Source organism: Erinaceus europaeus, chromosome 17 (assembly GCF_950295315.1).
Source record: "Erinaceus europaeus chromosome 17, mEriEur2.1, whole genome shotgun sequence".
Classification (NCBI taxonomy): Eukaryota; Metazoa; Chordata; class Mammalia; order Eulipotyphla; family Erinaceidae; genus Erinaceus; species Erinaceus europaeus.
Window position 1 is genome coordinate 24,700,043 of NC_080178.1, and position 25,559 is coordinate 24,725,601.

Sequence of the window (25,559 nt, forward strand, 5' to 3'; positions counted from 1 at the left end):
ATGTTCATAGCAGCACAATTCATAATAGCTAAAACCTGGAAGCAACCCAGGTGCCCAACAACAGATGAGTGGCTGAGAAAGCTGTGGTATATATACACAATGGAATACTATGCAGCTATCAAGAACAATGAACCCACCTTCTCTGACCCATCTTGGACAGAGCTAGAAGGAATTATGTTAAGTGAACTAAGTCAGAAAGATAAAGATGAGTATGGGATGATCCCACTCATCAACAGAAGTTGAGTAAGAAGATCTGAAAGGGAAACTAAAAGCAGGACCTGATTAAATTGTAAGTAGGGCACCAAAGTAAAAACCCAGTGGTGAGGGGTAGACATGCAGCTTCCTGGGCCAGTGGGGGGTGGGAGTGGGCGGGAGGGATGGGTCACAGTCTTTTGGTGGTGGGAATGGTGTTTATGTACACTCCTAGCAAAATGTAGACATATAAATCAGTAGTTAATTAATATGAGAGGGGGAAAATCAATTGTATGTCTCAAAGTTTCTCAAAAGACAAACTGAATCTTTTTAATATATAGGCTGTGTATTTGATATGCGGACTCTCTCAAAAGCCTAGACCAAGTAGATTAGAAGCATTCAATAGCACAGCTATATACAAGATACTGGGTACTGTACAGCAAACCATAACAAAAGGACTTTTCAAAGTTAACCCAATTACCAAATAATGTGATGATAATATTAACTATCGATTGTCTTTTTGAACCCTAAGACAGCAGGAACCTCACATCTCCCCTATAGAGCCCAATCTACTTCCCCCAATCCTGGAACCCTTGGATAGGGCCCACTTTCCCATATGCATCTCCCAATCCAAACCAAATAATATTGCATCCGCCAATCACAACCTAACCAACGCAACGATTGCCACCTCAACATGCTTCACCTCAGGCTGTATCCAGAGACTTCACGTGTGGAATGACAACCCTTCAGCTTCATTACTCAGGTGAGACCTTTCCTTTTATAGTACACTCTAATTTCATCTCAGGTAGTTCACTTTCTAACAAAGTCCCATAACCTAGATATATACCAGTTTCTGTGAGAGAGAGCTTATGTGCACACGTATCCATAAACTACTGCAAAATATATACCTGAAAGCAGAAGTGCACTAGAGTTTGCAGTGAGTACCTCCCTAACACTTCCTCTCCACTATTCCAAGCTTGGGATCCATGATTGCTCAACAAATTGTTTGGCTTTGTATGTTAACTCTCTTTTCAATCACCAGGTTCCAGATGCCACCAGGATGCTGGCCAGGCTTCCCTGGATTGAAGACCCCACCAGTGTGTCCTGGAGCTCAGCTTCCCCAGAGACACACCTTACTAGGGAAAGAGAGAGGCAGACTGGGAGTATGGACCGACCAGTCAACGCCCATGTTCAGCGGGGAAGCAATTACAGAAGCCAGACTTTCTACCTTCTGCAACCCACAACAACCCTGGGTCCATGCTCCCAGAGGGCTAGAGAATGGGAAAGCTATCATGGGAGGGGGTAGGTTATGGAGATTGGGTGGTGGGAATTGTGTGGAGTTGTACCCCTCCTACCTTATGTTTTTGTTCATTAATCCTTTCTTAAATAAAAAATTTTTTAAAAATTGTACTGCTATAAAAATGGATACATATATCTCTTCTGATAGGTATTTCCTTCAGATAAATCCCTAGAAGAGAAATGTCTGGGTCATATGACAGGTCTAGTGTTTTGAGAAATCTCCAGACTGTCTTCCACAAGAGTTGGACCAATTTATGCTCCCACCATCAGTGTCCCTTTTTCTCCACATCCTCTCCAACAGTTGTTGTTACCGCTTTTTCTAATCTATGACATTCTCAAGAGGTATGAAGTGGTGTTTCATGGTTGTTATTATTTACTTTTCTCTGATAACCAATGATTTTGAGCACTTTCTCATGTGTTTGTTGACCTTCTGGATCTCTTCTTCTGTAAGCTTTCTGTTCATATCTTCACCTCATTTTCTTATAGAGTTATTTATTTTCTTGGTGTTAAGTTTACTGAGCTCAAGGCCCAGGTGGTGGTGCACTAGGTTAAGTGTACATAAGACTAAGTATAAGGCCCAGCGAAAGGATCCTTGTTCAAGCTCCTAGGGTTCTCCACCTGCAGTGTCACTTCACAATCAGTGAAGCAGGTTTGCAGGTGTCCCTCTGTCTCTCTCCCTATCAGTTTCTCTCTGTCCTACCCAAAAAAAAAAAATCTAAAAAATGGCCAAAGGAGCAGTGCATTCATAGTACAGGCACTGCAATAACCCTATAGGCCAAAAAAGGGGGGGGGAACTACTGAGCTCTTTTTTTTTTTGCCTCCAGGGTTATTACTGGGACTCAGTGCCTGCACTATGACTCCACTCCTGTAGGCTATTTTTCCCCCCTTTTGTTACCCCTGTTGTTTTATCATTGTTGTAGTTACTATTGTTGTTGTTATTGATGTCACTGTTGTTCGATAGGACAGACAGAAATGGAGATAGGAGGGGAAGACAGAGAGGGAGAGAGAAAGACAGACACCTGAGACCTGCGTCACCTCCTGTGAATAGAGCCCCTGCACCTGGGGACTCAAACCCGGATTCTTATGCCAGTCCTTGCACTTCAAGCCATGTGTGCTTAACCCACTGTGCTACCTACCGCCTGACCCCGTCTACTGAGCTTTTTATGAATTTTGGTTATGAATGAGTACTTTCTCTGAAATATATATTTGCCTCCAGGGCTATCGCTAGGACTCAGTTCCTGCACTATGAATCCACTGCTCCTAGAAGCCATTTTTCCCATTTTGTTGCCATGGTTGTTGTTGTTATCATTATTGCTGCCACTGCTGTTGTTATTAGATAGGATAGAAAGAAATGGAGAGAGGAGGGGAAGGCAGAGAGGTGGAGAGAGAAATCAGACACCTGCAGACCTGCTTCACCACTTGTGAAGTGAAACCCCTGCAGGTGGGGAGCCCGGGACTCGAACAGGAATCCTTGTACTGGTTCCTGTGCTTCGTGCCATATGCACTTCACCTGCTGCACTACCTGCTGCACGACCCCTTCTCTGAAGTATTTTGTATAAAGATCTTCTCCAACTTGTACAATTTTCAGTGTACGAGTCCTTCATATCCTTTGTTAATTTTATTCCTAAATATTTTTTAGTTTTGCTGCTATATGGTAAAGGAGATGGATTTCAAGATGGCTTCTTTTTCTATAAATTCTCATTATTTCAATCACCTGTTGTTTGCAAGCAAAAAACTTACTTGAGCAAGGACTTCTAATTGTGTGGCTTTGGAAAATTCTCAGAACTACCCTTTAGAGTAAACATTATTATTTCATTTCCACCAGTGAGGAAGCTGAAAATCAAAGTGATTAAGTACTTTTCATTTGTCTAGATAAGATCTAAACTCAAAGTGCTTTATTCCAAAGATTCCTGCATAGTTCACTATACCTCTGTCAACCTGTCAAAAAAAGAAATATATTTTCACTTGAGGTCAAGTGGGCTGGCGAACTAATTTTATTTTATTACTCCATATATCTGTGTTGTTGTGCTATTTTTCCTCATTATTTTTGAGTAAGACCTTCTTATCATCTGAAATTCTCTGACTCTATATTCAAGATTTCTACCATTCCACACATCTTGGGGGGAAAACTGAGAAAATTGTTATTATATAAAGAAGAGAAAGGTGATGTGAAGATTCAAATTCAGTAATACAGTCCATGAGGATAAAGGGGCAAACATCAGTCTCAATCATATTCATTCACAGGAAATAAAATAAACTCTGACTAGTAGGAATACTCAGAAACAAGGTAGGATAGTAAGAGTGAAGAGGTCAATATATTTGGAACTTTTGGTCAACTAACTATAAAAGAGAATTACTTTTTATTTTAAAACAGTGACTTTTAAGATTTTTTTTTTTTACTTCATAGCAATTCACTTGCATTTTCTCTACAAAGATGATATCACAGCAGGATAACAGCAAAGAGTAATTCTGATTTGACGCTATTTTGAATCCATTCATTCATTCACTCACGGATCGTCCATTACAGGAAGCTGCATATCTACAGAACTGAAATACACAACTTTACACTCTCCTTTTTTATGATAAAAATGGAATATAACCAAGTAAAGAAGCAATCACAATAGGATGAGTGATGTGTCAAATGAAGTAAAAAAAAAAATTCATGGAAAAATATACTAGTGCCAAAGACAAGGTTTGAAGAGCAGAGACAGTTTCTAAGAAGATAGAATATACCAATAAGGGTTTGACGAATAAGGGTGCTCAAAACCAAAGGAATCCCACCTGAGGATGTATAAAAATGAAGGAGAACATGAAGAGATATGCACTCCTCCACCACCAACGTACCGGTGTCTTTCATCACAACCCATTTCTGAAAAAGTAAGTTCAATCTGTTTGAAACTGGCTACAAGTGGTTAAGAAATGACTCCTGATACTGGGGAGGGACACGATAATGGCGATGCAAACAACTTTCATGCCTGAGACCCCCAGGTCCAAGTTTCCCCAGCACCACCATAAGCCAAAGCTGAGCAGTTTTCTAGGTGGGGGAAAAAAAAAAGTGGCAGGGAGGAATGAAAAGAAAAGTCCTGAAAACTAAGCAGGGGCAATAAATATCAGGAAGGAGCTTTGAAACCACTAGGGAGTGATTCTTATCAACATTTGAAAACTAAGAAGGAAACGGTGGTAGTGGTGATGATGACGGGGAAGAGGAAGAACAAGAGAAAGAAAAAGAAGAAAGTATACTGTGGGAGGGGCCAGGTGGTGGCGCACCTGGTTGAGCACACATGTTACAGTGCGCAAAGACCCAGGTTCAAGCCTCTGGTCCCCACCTGCAGGGAGGAAGTTGTGAAGCATGGCTGCAGGTGTCACTCTGTCTCTTCCCCTCCCTATCTCCCCCTTCCTCTTGATTTGTGGCTGTCTCTATCAAATAAAGATAATTTTTAAAAATATTTTTAAAAAAGAAAGTATACTGTGTAGGACCATTTGTCATTGCAGGTTGGTGGTAGAAGAGGCTGTGCCAGTAGAGTCAGCATTTATTGAGGATCTACGATATGGCAGGTTCTGTGATAGCCAATTCCTTAGTTAATATTCAAACTTCAACAAACTTCTCTCTGGGTTCTATCTGAAGAATGAATTAAAACCAATTATAAGACTGCCATGGAATCCAAGTGCAAGATGACCATGGTTTGAACTAGATTCAGTAGAATAATAACACTGGGGAATGCTGGGTAGTGGGGTACCCAGTGAAGCACACTTAGTACTATGCACAAGGACCTGGGTTCGAGCCCCAGCTCCCTACCTGCACCTGGGACACTTCACGAGTGGTGAGGCAGGTCTGCAAATGTCTATCTTTCTTTCTCTCCCTCTCTCTCCTCGTCCCCTCTAAATTTCTCTCTGCCCTTCCTATCAAATAAAAAATGGGGTGGGGGAGGAAATGGTCACTTGGAACTGTAGATTCATAGTACTGGCACCAAGTCCCCAGCAATAATCCTGGTGGCAATAAAATGAATAAACTATGAAACTGGGAGTAGAATATTTTTGAGAAGTATTTATAAGGTTCAGGTTTGTGATTATTATCATGAATATTAAATTTTCTCCCCTCATCTTATTTTTATTATTTTTACTTCTCTCTTTTATTGATGTGGCATTGAGCTATAAGACTGAATTTACTGTGGGCCAGGTGATGATACACCCAGGAGAGTACACAAATTACCATGTTCTATGTGTCTCTAACCCTTAGTCTCTGCCTGCAAAGACTGAATAATTACTCCAAAATTTTTGTGTTACCATGTTCTTTCTTACCATGTATCCTGAGTAACAACTTAATAATCCATATTCAATTTTTTATTGCAGTAACTGGTTTGTACTATTACATAGATTCCAGGCACATATGAGCATTGATATATATATATACCACATTATACTAATTACCAAAAGTTTGGCTTTCATTATCTCTATGTAAGAGCCCAAATTTGTATCCAATTTATGCACCTGACTCCCTCTATCTCTTCAGATAACTTCTATTTTGATCTAATAGTCTGAAATTGTCATTCAGTTTGTTTTAGCTTCTTTATCTTCTATGCATTCAAAAATTCATATAATGGTAGCTTTTCACCATATGACTAATTTCACTTAAGAATAAAAACCTTGGAACAAAACATTCACCACAGAGGAGATCCAAAAGGCTAACAAACATATGAAAAACTGCTCTAGGTCACTGATTGTCAGAGAAATGCAAATTAAGACAACACTAAAATACCACCTCACTCCTGTAAGAATGGCATACATCAAAAAGGACAGCAGCAACAAATGCTGGAGAGGATGTGGGTCCAGAGGAACCCTTTTACATTGCTGGTGGGAATGTAAATTGGTACAGCCTCTGTGGAGAGCAGTCTGGAAAACTCTCAGAAGGCTAGACATGGACCTTCCATATGATCCAGTAATTCCTCTCCTGGGCTTATACCCCAAGGACTCCATAACACCCAACCAAAAAGAGGTGTGTACTCCTATGTTCATAGCAGCACAATTCATAATAGCTAAAAACTAGAAGCAACCCAGGTGCCCAACAACAGATGAGTGGCTGAGAAAGCTGTGGTATATATACACAATGGAATACTATGCAGCTATCAAGAACAATGAACCCACCTTCTCTGACCCATCTTGGACAGAGCTAGAAGGAATTATGTTAAGTGAACTAAGTCAGAAAGATAAAGATGAGTATGGGATGATCCCACTCATCAACAGAAGCTGACTAAGAAGATCTGAAAGGGAAACTAAAAGCAGGACCTGATCAAATTGTAAGTAGGGCACCAAAGTAAAAACCCAGTGGTGAGGGGTAGACATGTAGCTTCCTGGGCCAGTGGGGGGTGGGAGTGGGCGGGAGGGATGGGTCACAGTCTTTTGGTGGTGGGAACGGTGTTTATGTACACTCCTAGCAAAATGTAGACATATAAATCAGTAGTTAATTAATATGAGAGGGGGAAATCAATTGTATGTCTCAAAGTTTCTCAAAAGACAAACTGAATCTTTTTAATATATAGGCTATGTATTTGATATGCGGACTCTCTCAAAAGCCTAGACCAAGTAGATTAGAAGCATCCAATAGCACAGCTATATACAAGATACTGGGTACTGTACAGCAAACCATAACAAAGGGACTTTTCAAAGTTAACCCAATTACCAAATAATGTGATGATAATATTAACTATCGATTGTCTTTTTGAACCCTAAGACAGCAGGAACCTCACATCTTCACTATAGAGCCCCTAGTTCCCCCAGTCCTGGAACCCTTGGATAGGGCCCACTTTCCCGTATGCATCTCCCAATCCAAACCAAATAATATTGCATCCGCCGATCACAACCTAACCAACACAACGATTGCCACCTCAACATGCTTCACCTCAGACTGTATCCAGAGACTTCACATGTGGAATGACAACCCTTCAACTTCATTACTCGGGTGAGACCTTTCCTTTTATAGTACACTCTAATTTCATCTCAGGTAGTTCACTTTCTAACAAAGTCCCATAACCTAGATATACACCAGTTTCTGTGAGAGAGAGCTTATGTGCACACGTATCCATAAACTACTGCAAAATATATACCTGAAAGCAGAAGTGCACTAGAGTTTGCAGTGAGTACCTCCCTAACACTTCCTCTCCACTATTCCAAGCTTGGGATCCATGATTGCTCAACAAATTGTTTGGCTTCATATGTTAACTCTCTTTTCAATCACCAGGTTCCAGATGCCACCAGGATGCTGGCTAGGCTTCCCTGGATTGAAGACCCCACCAATGTGTCCTGGAGCTCAGCTTCCCCAGAGACACACCTTACTAGGGAAAGAGAGAGGCAGACTGGGAGTATGGACCGACCAGTCAACACCCATGTTCAGCGGGGAAGCAATTACAGAAGCCAGACCTTCTACCTTCTGCAACCCTCAACGACCCTGGGTCCATGTTCCCAGAGGGCTAGAGAATGGGAAAGCTACCATGGGAGGGGGTGGGTTATGGGGATTGGGTGGTGGGAATTGTGTGGAGTTGTACCCCTCCTACCTTATGTTTTTGTTCACTAATCCTTTCTTAAATAAAAAATTAAAAAAAAAAAAAAGAATGAAAACCTTGGGCTGTGGAGACAGCATAATAGTTCTGCAAAAGACAACATGCCTGAGGCTCCAGGGTTAACAGGTTCAATCTTCAGCACTACCATCAGCCAGAGCTGAGCAATTCTTGGGGCTCTCTCGCTCTCTCTCTCTCATTAAAATAAAATAAGCAAAATATCTTTTAAAAAAGAAAAACAATCTTGTGGCCTGGGAAGTGGCACAGTGGATAAAATCAACCATGAGGTCCCAAGTTCAATCCCTGGCAGCACATGTACCAGAGTGATATCTGGTTCCTTCTCTCCTCCTTTCTAATAAATAAATAAAATATTTTTAAAAATAAAAAAGAAAACTAATCTCTAGGCCCATCCATGTTGCTGCAACTGTCAGAATTTCATATTTTTTATAAAAAGATAAAATTTGAGTAGTATTTCATTGTGTACGTGTACAATACCTTCTTTCGCCACTCAGCCTTGATGGGTACACAGGTGTTTCCAACTTTTGGCTACTGTGAATGATGTGATAAACGTGGAAGTGCATCTTTCTCTTCAATTTCGTATTTTCCTGGTCCTCAAATAAATACTCAGCAGTAAAGTAACTTGATCAGTTAATATTTCTGTTACTATTTTTGAGAATTATCTATAATTACTTTCTTAGGAATATCTATATCCATATGGCCGTTCCAAATAAATGTCATGATTTTTTGTTTTGTATATATGAGAAATGCCTTTATTATTTTTAGAGGGGTTGCACTGAATGTTTATATTGTTTTGAGTGTTACAACCTTTTAATTACATTAATTCTATAGTTTATGATCATGGGCTAATTTTCCACTTCTTTGTGTCTTCTATTTATTTCAGCAGTGTCTTGTAGTTTTTGGTGTATATGTATTTCACTTAGTTGATTAAATTTATTCCAAAGATGTCTTTTTTTTCCATGCAATTGTAAATAGAATTGTTTTTCTGGTTTCTCTTTCTGCTAGTTAATTGTGTATATTTAAGCAACAGTATTTTATATCAGTTTTGTCTCCTGCCACTTCATTATATTATTTCAAATAGCATATACTGGAGTCATTGCATTTTCTATGTATTTTATCATATCATCAACAAAACAGTGATAGCTTTGCTTCTTCCATTCCAGTTTAGACACATTCATAACATTTTCTTGTCTAAATGCTCCTGTTAGACCTTCTAATATATTGAAGAGCAATGGTGAGAGTGGACATTCTTGTCTTGTTCCTAATCTTAGAAGAAAATCTTTCCATTTTCTGCCATTGAGTTTGATGTTTGCTAATAGTGTGTCATATCTGGCCTTTACTACCTTGAGGTAACATCTTGAGGTATGCATTTTCTTGAGAGTTTTTTTTTTTAACATAAAAGGACACTGAATTTTGCTAACTACATTTCTCTGTATCTATTAACATGCTCATGTGCTTTTGTCCTTACTTTTCTTGATATTATGTATCATGTTTACCGATTCTTGTATTTGCAACCCTGAAATAATCCCACTTGGTCATGGTATATTATTCTTTTAATATATTACTGAATTTGTTTTGTTAGTAATTTGTTGAGAATTTTTTTAACTGTTCTAATTCAGCACTGAATTAAAACAGTTCTGCTGTTTGCTTTGTGATGTCCTTGCTGGTATTCAAAAAGAGTTGTAGATAATTAATGCTGAGTAGGCAACCAACATGGCCCACAGAAATTTTGAATCTTTAATTTTGCAGTAAAATCCACCAATAATTTGATAGAAAATCTGTCCTCAGTACGTCTGTGATGCTGCGATTTTACTCTAGTTTAAATGCCAAATTCTAATGAAGCAAAAACAGATGAATTAAATCTTCCTTTAGAAAAATAAACTAATATTGTTAAAATCAACATGGATGGCACAAAAAGACTAGGTTTGAAATCTGACTTGCTATTTGCTGTTTCCAGTGACATTTGACCTCAGTCCATTGAGGATGTCTCCTCAATGTTAAGAGACAGCAAGAGAGATAGAGAGAGAGGGAGAGAAGTGTCACTTTAAAGAAATGTACTGATACCTACACCTTGAAGAAATATAACCTTGTAACAACAAAAATCCTGTTAATCAACAATTCCTAATAAAGTTATGCTGGAGTTGATATATGTGTATATATTACTATCTAAAAGTAAATATTACAAGTATTCATTATAAATACATTCCCTTTTTCTCTGAGCTTAGAAATATAAACATGTTTAAAGTCAGCCTTAATCTTTCATGAAGAAGACACACTGTATTTGAATAGATGTCTAATAGAAATATTTCTTTTCTTTTTAATTATCTTTATTTTACTTACTGGATAGAGACAGCCAGAAATCAAGAGGGAAGAGGGTGATAGAGAGGGAGAGACAGAGAGACACCTGCAACACTGCTGCACCACTTGCAAAGCATTTCTCCCTACAGGTGGGGACTTGTGGCTCAAACCTGGGTCCTTGCACATTGTAACATGTGCACTCAACCAGGTGTGCCACCACCTGGCCCCAGAAATATTTCTATATTATTTTCATTTGGGTCTCACAAAAATCTAGACACAGAACATTTTGACAGGAAAAGCTGAATCCTTAAGATTCAAGGTCACACGGGCAGGGGTAGATAGCCATAATGGTTATACAAACAGACTGTCATGCCTAAGGCTTTGAAGTCCCAGGTTCAATCCCCTGCACCACCATAAACCAGAGCTGATCAGTACTTTGGTAAAAAAAAAAAAAAATAAATAAATAAAAGATTCAAGGTCACAGAAAATAGAACAAAATTAGGTTTTTGTATCTTATTGTATGTGGCAGAGATTATTGTATCTTTTTATATTAGAATAATACCTGGTCTGTATGTAACTTTTAACCTCAGCATGTCAATAAAGTACCAGGAAGAGGAAGGGCCATTATTTTTACAAAGTGTGCTATATTTTACTTGAAATGTTTGTGCTACATTTTTAGCAACTTCAGCATAGCAGCATAATATGAGTAAGAATCAAGTTCCCTGTGAAAGAAATCCTACACTAAAAAATTGTCAACAGGGGTGGAGCCAAGACAACATCTTGAAGACAACACTTGGCATATGCTCTGCAAGGAAGCAGCTTTAACCCTGGGAATTTCAGATGAGAACAGCATTTCCAGGCCAGTGGTAGAGGAACTATGCAGAAGAGGTCAAAGTGGAACCAAGGAAAAGACATATAAAACACCCTTAGGCTGGCAAACCAAGGCTAGAAAAGACAAAAGAGGCACAAAGTTCTGAGTTTTACTCTCCCTCTGCACCACCCAACTCCCAAGACCAAGCCCCAGGCCAGAGGGGTAAGGGACCCAGCTATAGACAAGGAGGTCCTCCTGTGAAGTTAATCTCATTAGCAAGATTCCAAACTCAGCAGATTCATCCTAAGGAGGAGGGAATCCTTCCCAAGCCAAGGGTCTCCTTTTTTTCCTTTTTTTTTTTCCTTTTAATTTTGAAAAGGGCTGGAATTCTATCTGAGCGGTTCACTACCTGGTCTACTGCCTCTCCTGGGGCTGTGAGAATAATCTCCTTCAGTTTCCATTGGGTTAATTTACCTATCTACCATTCTTCCCTCTACCACTTCAGTTTGTTTGATAGTTGCTTCTTATAATTGTTCATTTCCACTTTTTTTTAGGAGGAAGTGCTGGCAGTTGTGTGAAGCCAGTCTGGAATAGTTTGATTTGCAGACTGATTTTTGTTTTGTTTGGCTGGTTTTGTTTGTTTGTTTGTTTTTGCTGTTGTTTATTTTCCCTTCTCTCTGGGTTGACCAAAATTAGCATTTTTTGGTTTTTCACTGATTGGTGCTTGGTTGTGCTCCCTATTGTTGGAGAAGCTTGCTTTTCTTCCTCTCTTTTCTTTTTCTTTCCTCCTCTATGATTTGAAAAAAATATTTTTCCTTGGGCTGCTCTTTTTCTGTATCCTTTAGTGCTTGTTTGTAATTTATCTTGTGGAAGAAGTCTGACTCAGAGTGGTTTCTCTTTCTCTCTCTTTTCTCCTTTCTTTTGTTTCCCCACTATCTCTAGAATCTATAGTTGACAGATGATTTTCATAATTGGATGGTCTTGCTTTGTCTTTTTTTGTTTGTTTGTTTGTTTGGATTTGGTTTTGTTCTTGTTTTTTTTTCTTTGTTTTTGGAGTGGAGGTTTTGCTTGGCTAACTGTTTTTCATTGGACTGCATTAACCTCTCCTTCTGTTGCCATGGTTTTTTTCTGAGGTTTGTGATTTCATTTGTGAAAGGGCTTGGTTTAGTGTGTCTTTTCCTCACACAACACAACAACTGAATGACAACAAGCAGAACACAAAACTACAAACCACACCAATAAATAATTTAAAAAGGTCAAATCTAAACACAGTTAATCAATTACTACAAGGAATCAGGACAGGAGCCCAGAATAAATTCCAAGTAAACCAGAAGTAACTTAAAATTAGGAAAGTATCCAAATGTTACTTAATGCATTAATCACAGGAGTAAGGAAAGCTTCTGAGAAAAATGTTATCAGAAATAACAGATGAGACCCTAAGGAAAATAAGAGTTATCTCAAACTAATTAAAGAACTGAAAGCTGAAACAAGCTAACACTGTAACTGAACAAGGTTAAAAAAAAAAAAGTGTGGGGGGTGGAATCAGGTGGTAGCACAGAGGGTTAAGCACAATGACCAGCATAAGGATCCCGGTTCCAGCCCCTGGCTCCCCACCTGCAGGGGAGTCACTTCACAGGCAGTGAAGTAGGTCTGCATGTGTCTTTCTCCCCCCCTCTGTCTTCCCTTACTCTCTCGATTTCTCTGTCCTATACAACAACAACATCAATAGCAATAACAATAATAACTACAACAATAAAACAAGGCAACAAAGGGAATAAATAAATATTTTTAAATAGATGAACTGAAAAAGCAAGCTGAGAGAAGGGAGAGCAGATTAACAGAACCAGAAAATAGAATTAGACAGAGGATGAATTAGAGAAAACTAAGAAGGAGGTAAAAGAGTTTAAACTCTAGATTGACAGACACTGAAAACAGCAGCAGAGAAATATGGGAAATCCTCAAAATAAGTATAATGGGCCTACCAGAAGAAGAAAGAGAGAAGGGGAAGAAAGCATTCTAGAAGAAATAATAGAAGAAAATTTCCCCACCCTAAACAATAGAAAGGACATCAAAATTCAAGAATCCCAGAGAGTCACAAATAGAATCAACCCAGACCTGAAGACTCCAAGACACATCATAGTTACAATGGAAAGAAGTAAGGATAAATAAATGATCCTGAAGGCTGCAAGAGAAAAACAAAAAGTCACATACAGAGGAAAGCACGTAAGACTATCAGCAGACTTCTCTACGGAAACACTAAAAGCCAGAAGAGAATGGCAAGATACCTTTCAAGATCTCAATGAAAAAACGTTTCAACCAAGGACAGTATATCCTGCTAGACTGTCAATCAGACTAGATGAAGGGATAAATGCCTTCTCAAAAAAGCAATGGTTAAAGGAGGCAATTATCATCAATCCTTCCCTGAAAGAGGTTCTAAAAGGCCTCCTATAAACATAAACAACACTAACAAAAATGCCATATATCAGAACAAGAAAATAACTGGTGAGTAATGGCACTGCAATACCCTAGATCCATAATATCAGTAAATGTCAATGGCTTAAATTCACCCAGTAAAAGGAACAGAGTAGGATGATGGATCAGAAAACACAACCCAGCCATATGCTGCCTGCAGGAATCCTTTACCCAACAAGACAAATACAGACTCAAACTTAAAGGATGGAAAACTATCACACAAGCTAGTAGACCACAAAACAGGCAGGAAGAGCTATTTTCATCTCTGAAATAAGCCATAAAAGATAGGCATGGACATTACATACTGATCAGAGGATCAATTAACCAAGAAGATTTAACAATTATTAAAATATGGTCCAACAAGGGTCCATCTAAATACATCAAAAACTTACAGAAAGAAGTGCAGAAATATATCAGTAGTAACACAGTAATAGGAGACTTCAACACCTCATTTCACATTTAGATAGAACATCAAAGCAGACAATCAACAAAGAAACAAGAGAATTAATTGAAGAGATGGACAGACTAGATCTCCTGGACATATTCAGAGTTCTTCACCCCAAGAAATAGAAATACACATTCTATACAAATCCACATGGTATATCCTCAAGGATAGACCACACATCTTAGGCTACAAAGACAGTATTAACAAATTCAAGAGCATAGAAATCATCCCAGGCATCTTCTCAGACTACAGTGGAGGAAAGCAAACACTTAGCAACAAACCGAAAATTAGTAAAAGTCACAAAATTTGGAAACTCAACATACTGCTTAATAACTGCTGGGTCAAAGAGGAACTCAAGCAAGAAATTCAAATATTTCTAGAAATTTTATGAAAATGAAGACATGAACAATCAAAATATTTGGGACACTGATAAATCAGTACTTAGAGGAAAACTCAAAGTCATATAAGCATACATTAGATAACAAGAAAAAGCTCAAGTAAACAACCTAACTGCACACTTTAAAGACCTAGGAGAAGTGGAACAAAGGAACCCTAAAGCAACCAGAAGGACTGAAATCACTAAAATTAGAGCAGAAACAAACAACATCAAAAATAAGAGAACCATACAAAAGATCATTGAAGTCAAATGTTGATTCTTTGAAAAATTAAGCAAAATTGGCCAATCCTTAGCCAGACTCACTGAGAGAGAGAGAGAGAGAGAGAGAGAGAGAGAGAACTCAAATAAATAGAATAGGGGAGATATCACAACAGACATCACTGAAATCCAAAAAAAAAAAAAAAAATCACAATAAGGAAGCTTCTACAGACAACTATATGCTACCAAGCTAGAGAACCTGGAAAAAATGGAAGAATTCCTAGAAACATATACCCTTCCAAAACTGAACCAGGAAGAACTACAGAACCCAAATGGTCCAGTCACAAACAAACAAACAAACAAAAAAAAACACTTATTAAGAACCTTCCCAACAATAAAAGTCCAGGACCAAATGGCTTTACAAATAAATTCTACAAAACCTTCAAGAAACAGTCAATACCTATACTTTTAAAGCTCTTCCAAAAGATTGAAGACATAGGAACACTTCCTTCCACTTTCTATGAGCCAACATCATCCTGATACCAAAAGCAGATAGAGATACAATAAAAAAGAAAAACTACAGACCAATATCTCTGATGAACACTGATGCTAAAATACTGAACAAATCCTAGCCAGCCAGAAATAGCAATATATTAAAAGGATTGTTCATCACAACCAAGTAGGTTTATCCTAAGAATGCAGGCTGCCTCAATATACGTTAATGAATGTGATTCACCACATCTATATAAGCAAAACCAAAAGCCACGATTATCTCAATAGATGCAGAGAAAGCCTGTGACAAAATCCAGCATCCATTCATAATCAAAACACTACAAAATAATTAAGAATAGATGGAGACATCCTTAAGATAATGGAGTCCATATGCAGCAAACCTACAGCCAACATCATACTCAATGGACAGAAGCTGAAAGCATTCCAGCTCAGATCAGGGACTAGACAGGGCTGTCTGTTATCATCATTACTCTTCAACATAGTATTGGAAGTTCTCACCATAGCAATCAGGCAAGAGAAAGGAATTAAAGGAATACAGAGTGGAAGGGAAGAAGTCAAACTCTCATTATTTGCAGATGATATGATAGCATACATAGAGAAACCTAAATAATCCAGCAGAAAACTACTGGAAAGCATTAAGCAATATAGCAAGGTGTCATGTTAAAAAAAAAATCAGCGTACAAAAATTGGTGGTATTACTTTACAGAAACAGTAAGTCAGAAGAGGAAAATATCCAGAAATCATTCCCATTCACTATCGCAAGAAAATCAATAAGGAATCTAAGAATAAACCTAACCAAAGAATTGAAAGACTTGTATACTGAAAACTATGAATTGCTATTCAAGGAAATATAAAATGACACAAAGAAATGGAAAGATACCCCCATGCTCATGGATTTGAAAAATCAATATCATGAAGATGAATATCTACATAGAGTCATATAGAAATTTAATATGATACCCATTAAAGTTCCACCAAGCTTCTTTAAGAGAATAGAACAAAAACTACAATCATTTATCTGGAACCAGAAAACACTTAGAATCGCCAAAACAATCTTGAGGAAAAGAAACAAAAATGGAAGCATCACATTCCCAGATCTCAAACTATATTATAAAGCAATCATAATCAAAACATCCTGGTACTGTAACAAAAATAGGCACACAGACCAGTGGAACAGAATAGAAAGCCTAGGGAGTCCAGCAGTAGCACAGCAGTTAAGCGCACGTGGCACAAAGTTCAAGGGCCAACCTAAGGGTCCTGGTTCGAGCCCCCAGCTCCCCACCTGCAGGGAGTTCACTTCACAGGCAGTGAAGCAGGTCTGCAGGTTTTTATCTTTCTCTCCCCCTCTCTGTCTTCCCCCTCCTCTCTCCATTTCTCTCTGTCCTATCTAACGACGACAACATCAATAACTACAACAACAATAAAAAGACAATAAAGGCAACAAAAGGGAAAATAAATAAATAAAATTTTAAAAAAAAGAATAGAAAGCTCAGAAATAAATCCCACACATATGGAAATCTAATTTTTGATACGAGGGTCCAAACTATTAAATGGAGGAAGGAGGCTCTCTTCAATAAATGGTGCTTGGAAAACTGGGTTGAAAAGTGCAGAACTACTGTATCTCACCAGAAACAAAACTCAACTCCAAATGGCTCAAGGACCTGGATGTTAGACCACAAATTATCAAATACTTAGAGGAAAATATTGGTGGAACACTTCCCCATCTAAACCTCAAGAGTGTCTTTGATGACAGAAACCCAATTGCAAGGAAGACTAAATATAATATAAAATATAATATAATTAATATAATATAATATAATATAATATAATATAATATAATATAATATAATATAATATAATATAATATAATATAATATAATATACAGACTACATCAAACTGAAAAACTTCTGCTCAGCAAAAGAAAGCATCACACAAACAAAGAGACAGAATGGTAGAAGATCTTCACATGCCACACATCAGACAAGAGGCTAATAACCAAAATATATAAAGAGTTTACCAAACTCTGCATCAAAACAGAAAATGTCCCAATCCAGAAGTGGGGGGGGGGGGTTATGAACAGAATATTCATTACAGAAGAAATACAAAAAGCCAACAGACATATGAAAAATTGCTCCACGTCACTAATTATTAAAGAAATGTAAATAAAGACAACAATGAGATACCACCTCACCCCTGTGCTAATTTCACACATCAAACACCTCAGTAGCAGCAAATGCTGGTGAGGTTGTGGGGACATAGGAACCTTCCTGCACTGCTGGTGGGAATGTAAATTGGTCCAACCTCTATGGAGAGCAGTCTGGAGAACTCTCACAAGGATTAAAATGTATCTTCCATATGATCCAGTAATTCCTCTCCTGGATATTTCCTAAGGACTCAATTACACCCATCCAAAAAAATATGTGTACTCCTATGTTCATAGCAGCACAATTTATAATAGCCAAAAGGAAGCAACCCAGGTGCCCAACAACAGATGAATGGCTAAGAAAGTTGATACATATGTATTTGCTCAGCTATTAAGAACAATGAACCCACCTTCTCTGACCCATCTTGGATAGAGCTAGAAGGAATTATGTTAAGTGAGGTAAGTCAGAAAGAGATAGACTAGTATGGGACGATCCCACCCATAAACAGAACTTTAGAAGGAAGAACAGAAATGGAAAAGCAAAGTAGAATTTGACTGAGATTGGAGTATTTCAGCAAAGTAAAAAATGCTGGGTGGGGTGGGGGTATAGCATAATGGTTATGCAAAGAGACTTTCATGCCTGAGGCTCTCAAGTCCCAGGTTCAATCCCCCACACTGCCATAAGCCAGAGTTGAGCAGTGCTCTGATTAAAAAATAAATAAATAAATAAATAGGGAGTCGGGCGATAGCGCAGCAGGTTAAGCGCACGTGGCACAAAGCGCAGGGACCGGCTCAAGGATCCCGGTTTGAGCCCCTGGCTCCCCACCTGCAGGGGAGTCACTTCACAAGTGGTGAAGCAGGTCTGCAGGTGTCCATCTTTCTCTCCCCCCTCTGTCTTCCCCTCCTCTCTCCATTTCTCTCTGTCCTATCCAACAACAACGACATCAACAACAATAATAGCTACAACAACAATGGAAACAACAAGGGCAACAAAAAGGAAATAAATAAATATTTTTTTTTAAATGCTGGGTGGAGGGTGAGGGTAGACTTTCAGCTTCGCTATACAGGGATACAGGGTTGGGAGTAGGGACACAGACCTTTGGTGGTAGGAGTAGTGCTATTAACTTAGAATCTTTAAATCACTATTTAATCAATATGAAGGGGGAAATAAATTGAAAGTCTCGAACTTTTTGATGCATTAACCCACTGTGCTACTGCCTGCCCCACCTGCTTTATATCTTAATGCTTTTTCAGTCACCAAGTTGCAGATGCTACCATGACACCAACATGACTTCATTGGACAACTGACCTCACCAATGTATCCTGGAACCACCTCTCTCCAGAACTCTGCCCCACTAGGGAAAGAAAGATAGAAACAGGCTGGGAGTATGGATCGACCTGCCAATGCCCATGTCCAGCAGAGAAGCAATTACAGAAGCCAGACCTTCCACCTTCTGCATCCCATAATGATCCTGGGTCCACGCTTCCAAAGGGATAAAGAACAGGAAAGCTTCTAATGAAGGTGATGGTATACATAACTCTGGTGTTGGGAATTATGTGGAATTGTACCCCTCCTATGCTATGGTCTTGTTGATCATTATTAAATCAATAAAAAATATGGCACAAAATATTGTTTTTCCAGTAAAAATAATTCTAAACATTTATTACTAACAGAGAGAGGAGGAAGGAAATAAAGAAATCCATAGCATTTTGCTAGTATACATGGTACTGGATATAAATTTCAGGGCCTCATGCTTTAAGTTTTTGCACTTCATTTTTTATATCTCAGTGAAAGAGACTGAGATACAGAGAAAGATACGGAGAGAGAGAAACCAGAGCATTGCTCAGCTCTGGCTAATGGTGATGCAGGTGACCATTCTGGAGCCTCGATCATGAAGTTCTTTTTACGTTACCATTACACCATGTCCCCTACCCCATACTTTATTTACTTCAGTGCTACTTCCCAGGTCCCTACACAAAGTTTTTGTAGATAAGCCTCTTTTCACTGACTGTCAACGTACAAGTTGGAATTATTTTCGCACACACACCCCATCACAAAAATCAATCCTAAAAATGATTTAAATAGAAGAAAAAAAGATACACAACTCACAAAATATTGAAGTTCTTGACCAAAATTCCCTGAAATGTCTTATTATGTCCTACAGGTTTTAGCATAGCAATTTGCCCATCCCTAAAACAGTCACTCTAAAGAAAACTGTTATGGTTAGTTTGAAGTTAAATAATTGCTCATTGGACTAGGGCTGCAGAAAACTCCATCCACTGTACATTTTTTATTAGTAAATGAGCAGTGACATCTACAAGTGAGACCAGGGTCTTGTTGGAGAAGACGAGTGATCTGGTGCTGACAGACAAATATGAATGTCTTTAAGACATCTACCATCATGGACATCCATGAGCAATAATTAGAACATCTTAAAGAATGGGCCCCTTGGAATATAACTAAAATAGGCCTACTAACTATCTACAAAATGGAGACCTCCCCAACTCTTCATCTGCGCTACCCCAGCCTTTAGGTTCATGATTAGTCAACAACTTGTTTGGCTTTATATGTTAACTCTGCTTTCAGCCACCAGGTTCCAGATGCTACTGTGATGCCAGCTGGACTTCCCTGGGCAGAAGGCCCCACCATGTGTCCTGGAGCCCTGCTTCCCCAGAGCCCTGCCTCACTAGGGAAAGAGAGAGGCAGGCTGGGAGTATGGATTAACCTGTCAAAACCCATGTTCAGTGGGGAAGCAATTATAGAAGCCAGACCTTCCATCTTCTGCACCCCATAATGTCACTTGGTCCATACTCCCAGAGGGATAAAGAATAGGAAAGTTATCAGGGGAGGGGATACGGAGTTCTCATGGTGGGAACTATGTGGAGCTGCACCCCTCTTATCCTATGGTTTCTGTCAGTGTTTCCTTTTTATAAATAAAATTTTTTTTAATTAGTCTGCCTGGGGCTGGGTGGTGGCGCACCTCACTGACCACTGACGTGTGCAGAACCCCAGGTTCAAGCCTTCAGATCCCACCTGCAGGGGGGAAGCTTTGCGAGTGGTGAAGCAGGGCTGCAGGTGTCTCTCTGCCTCTATCTCCCCTTCCCTCTTGATTTCTGGCTGTCTCTAACCAATAAATAAAGATAAGGGGAAAAAAAGAATTATCTATATTACCTTTACCTAAGTTGTGCCTTTTCAATTTTTTTAAATTTATATTCATCTTTTTGTTTTGTTTTTATTGGAGTGTTAATGATTTACAGTAATTACACTTCTGATACATGTGTAAAATTTCTGTTTTCTGGGAGTCGGGCTGTAGCGCAGCGGGTTAAGCGCAGGTGGCGCAAAGCACAAGGACTGGCATAAGGATCCCGGTTCGAACCCCGGCTCCCCACCTGCAAGGGGAGTTGCTTCACAGGTGGTGAAGCAGGTCTGCAGGTGTCTATCTTTCTCTCCTCCTCTCTGTCTTCCCCTCCTCTCTCTATTTCTCTCTGTCCTATCCAACAACGACAACAACAATAATAACTACAACAATAAAACAACAAGGGCAACAAAAGGGAATAAATAAATAAAATAAATATTGAAAAAAAAATTTCTGTTTTCTGCAAAATACTCTCAATTCTTTCTTCTGCAACATTTTCACAGGCAACTGGCCCAGGACCAGTAAGACCCAAACCCTGAAGTTTAAGGTTATATGCTGAGGTTCACAACCGTTTGTCTCCAAAGCTGAAATCATCTCATGGACAGAGTTTTTTTTTTTTTTAAATCTGATCATGGAGACAGACTTTGTAAAACAATTCAAGCAGAAAAAAAAAATAAAAGCAAAAAAGTCAAAGAAAAAGGAAAAAAATAACCTTTCAGAGTTGTTCATAACTTGAGATTGTTCTGATAAGTTGCTTTCTCCTCTTAGCAGAAGTAGTCAGCTCCATATAAAATGGCATGGTCACAATATCACAGGTATTCATCAAGTCTTTGCAAACTGTAGTCCTTGAGAAGATGTTTCAAGTACCTTCTCGTAAGCCTGCATCATTTCAGTCCATTTTCTAAATGACTCTAGATTTTATCCTGCGGGGTAAATTGCTTTTTTGTCTCTCCCTCTCTCTCCATCTCACTATCTGGCAGTAAGGAAAGAAAGAGTGAATCCTACCCTTAGAAACTTCAGATTCTGGAATAAAGATAGAACCAAAAAAAGGAAAAATAATAAGTTAATAAAGACATTCTATTTACAACAGCATAAAAATAATCAAACGCCAAAAGCTATATCTAATAAACTACACAGAAACTAGCAAATACTGTCAGAGTGAACTTAACAGATTTCTTAAATAAGTTGAAGCGTATTCCAAGCCCACATACTACACAATTCAGAATTTTTAATATAGAAACTCTATACAAACTGACCCATACATTTAAATACAATACCTATCAAAAATCCAAACCTCCCTGCCTTTATTTTATGGTATTTGCCATCTAGCTTTAAAATCTACATAGACAATAAAGAGCCAAGAGTAACCAAGATACTAACAACAAGTGAAGAGCAAATTTGGAAAACCTCTACTATCAGATATTGCGATTTATCCCATCAAGACAGTGATTAACACTGTTAGCAGAGGTGCATTTACAGGAAAAATAAAACAACGCAACAAAATACAGAAACAAATCCCTTTTCTACAAACATGCAGTTAATGACAAAGTTAATATTGCAGTGCAGCAAATCAATAAATGGTGCCGGATCAACTGAGTACTCACAAAGAAAAAAGTAATGCCATAACAATGGCTTATACCATATACAAAAGTCAACTTCATATATAAGGCTGTCGGACAAGTCATGATGCATTTTTGCACAGAAAAAAATATGTCATGGGGCCGGGTGGTGGTGCACCTGGTTGAGCGTACATATTATAATGTGCAAGGACCAGGGTTTGAGCCTCCAGCCCCCAACTTCAGGGGAAAAGCTTTGTGAGTGATGAAGCAAGGCTTCAGGTGTCTTTCTCTCCCTCTCTCTCTCCCCAGTCTTTTCGATTTCTGGTTGATTCAAATAAATAAGTAAATAAAATAAAATAAGAAAAAAATATTTCATAACTTTTCTGATAACCCAGTACATTGTTAGGTGTAACTGTGAAAGAAAAATGAACATTTAGAAGTAAGCAAACAACAGCATCTTCATCATCTATATGAGCAGAATCACTTATATAGGGCAAAAATGCAGTAAACATGAGAGGTTAACCAGTAAAATACTATTTAAACTAAGAAATTCTGTTTTCATCAAAAGACACCATTGAGGCAGTGAGAAGTCAGGTCAAGAGATAGCTCAGCTGGCAGAGTGCACACCTACCCATGGGAAAGAATCTGAGTTTGAGCCTGGCAATATGCGGAGGTATCTTCACAGATGGTGAAGCAGTGCTGTGGTGTCTCTCCTCATCTCTCTCCTTCTCTAAAGGATTAAAAAAACAAACAAACAAACAACCAGCTTTTGAGTGATGCTATCACACCTGTGCAAGGTCCTGGGTACATTCACCTGAGACACACACACACAGAAAAGAAATGAGAAAACAAGCTACAAAGGAGGGGGTAAATCATATATATTCAATCCTACAAGGTATTCATACCCACAATATATAACAAGTATTTGCAAGAAGGAGACAGATAGTCCAAAAGAAAGCTGTTCGAAGTAATTAAATAGGCACTTCATAAAAGAGAATTATCAAATGACCAGTATACCTATGAAGTTTCATCAAAAAGGTAAATAAATTTAAAGTCACTGCCACAATGTGGCAAAAACAAAAATTACTGAATATGCAATGAGTTGGTCAGACTATATAGTATCCAGACTGCTCAAGATGATACAATGGCTTTTTAAGAAGTCTTTCTGTATTTACCATCTGAATATGTATATACCCGTGATCCTACAATTCCACCCGAGAGTACTCAGGGTAAAAGATTGTATGAAAATAAAGGTGTACTTGCAAATGCTCAGTAAATAAATGAGCTTAAATAAATCCAATATTGGTCACTACTTCCTGTCAGCTGGACATGGCTTCATGTAACACACCAAGCAGAGAACAGCCACATTCCAAGGCAATTCACAGGTGCAAACTGCCATTATCCTCTCATAAAGCCTGAAGAAGAGGGGCTGAGTGCTGGTACACCTGGCTGACAGCATATGTTACAATGCACAAGGACCCAGGTTCGAGCCTCCGCTCCCCACCTGCAGGGGGGAAGCTTTGCAAGTGGTAACGCCGTGCTGCTAGCGTCTCTCTCTCTCTCTCTCTCTCTCTCTCTCTCTCCTCTCAATTTCTGAGTGTCTCTATCAAATAAAAAAAGATGATACAAAATTTAAAAACAGTTTGAAGAAGATACAAAAGAGTTTTCTCTGCCTGGTCAAGTGAGCATTCTCCTCAAGAGTTTGAAGCACAGTCCCACTGTTGCTGCTTCTTAAGCCTGGAAATGTCATATGTCCACACTGGTTACTCTTTCCTCTCCTTTAAGTGTCTGTTCTTTATTGAGACCCATCCTAATCACCCTATTTAAAATGCAAAACAGCCCTTAGTAGGCACTACCTGTTTTCCCATTCTTTCCTCCACAGCATTCTGCACCATCTAGCATATTGTGTATTTTATTTATTATTTGTTTGTCATTTTATCACAAACAAGTTTCAAAAATATGTTCATTTGCTTAGGGGTTTGCTGTAGTTTCAGTATTTGGGGTAGTTCCTGGCACATAGTAGGTAAAAAATAATAATATTTAGTAAATGAGTGGATAATGATAACAAGAAATAATTCATCAAAGACCCACTTGCCATCCAGCTTCACATTCTACTGCTCTTAGGATGTAACCCTTGTCCTCGAAGCCCAAAACAACTGCTCAGTTTTAAACATCACACCCGAACTCTAAGCAGCACGGTTAAGGAAGGAGGGGAAAGGCCCTTTTATGTTAAGGAGGTTTCCCAAAAAGAAGACCATACATTACTTCTCCCTAAATCCCACTGCCCACAGTTTAGGCTATGGTTTCCCAGCTTTCACATGACTGACATTTGAGGATAGGAACTCCTGCTGAAGAAGCTTATGGAAAGCAAAGTCCTAGAAGAAAAGTACCCTGTAGGCAGCTTTTGTTCTCTACTTCGACACAACCTTTCCTGCGGTAAGAAAACAGCACATGGAGTCCCACCTTCCTGGGGGAAAAAAGGAGATGCGGGGAGAAAAAAAAAAAAGATACAAATTGAGCCCTGCTCCAAAAGTAGTGCCTTCCCTTTGATTATTTAGACCCAGTAACCTTTCTTTGTTGTGACTTCAGCCAATCAGGAGCAATGATTTCTCAGTGAAAAGTGGGGTATCTCAGCCCTCTCTGCCCCAAGATATTTCCTCCTGCTCTTTAAAGACTCCTTTTGAACTTTATTCCCAAAAAGCAGGCTTTTCAAATACCTTTCAAGGGAAATCTTATCAACAGTTCCAAAGTATAAAACATAAAAAGTAATACTGATCTGGCTGAGTGGGGAAAGTACCCCTGTTCTGTGAACTCAGTCTCCTTTGGCACTGCCACACTGGCCTGACCCTCCCCTCTCACAAGCTTTTAAGCTCTTTAAGAACTCCCAGACTAGTGTAGCTAATTGACCTCAGTTTGCTCCCAACTTTCTGTGTTCTAGTCCCACTTGCTAGGTAAATCCTCAGCCCCATACAAACTTAGTTACACAACCCTAAAAATACTTCTATGGTGGTTTGAAAATCAGTTAAGGGGGGTCGGGCAGTAGCGCAGTGGATAAAGTGTACATGGCACAAAGCGCAAGGACCAGCGTAAGGATCCAGTTCAATCCCCCGGCTCCCCACCTGTAGGGGGGGTCGCTTCACAGGCAGTGAAGCAGGTCTGCAGGTGTCTATCTTTCTCTCCTCTTCTCTGTCTTCCCCTTCTCTCTCCATTTCTTTCTATCCTATCTAACAACAATTAATGATAACCACAACAATGATACAACAACAAGGGCAACAAAAGGGGGAAAAAATGGCCTCCAGGACTAGTGGATTTGTAGTGCAGGCACCAAGCCCCAGAAATAACCCTGGAGGCAAATAAAAGAAAAAAAAAAGAAAATCAGTTAAGGGGGGGGGGGAAGGACTCACCTACACCATAAATAATCACAGTTGGTATCTGTGAAATTAGAATGGCTATTTTCCACAAGGCAGGTAGGTGGGATCTGATGAAGAAAAAGATAACTGTACTGTAAATCATTAACCCCCCCCC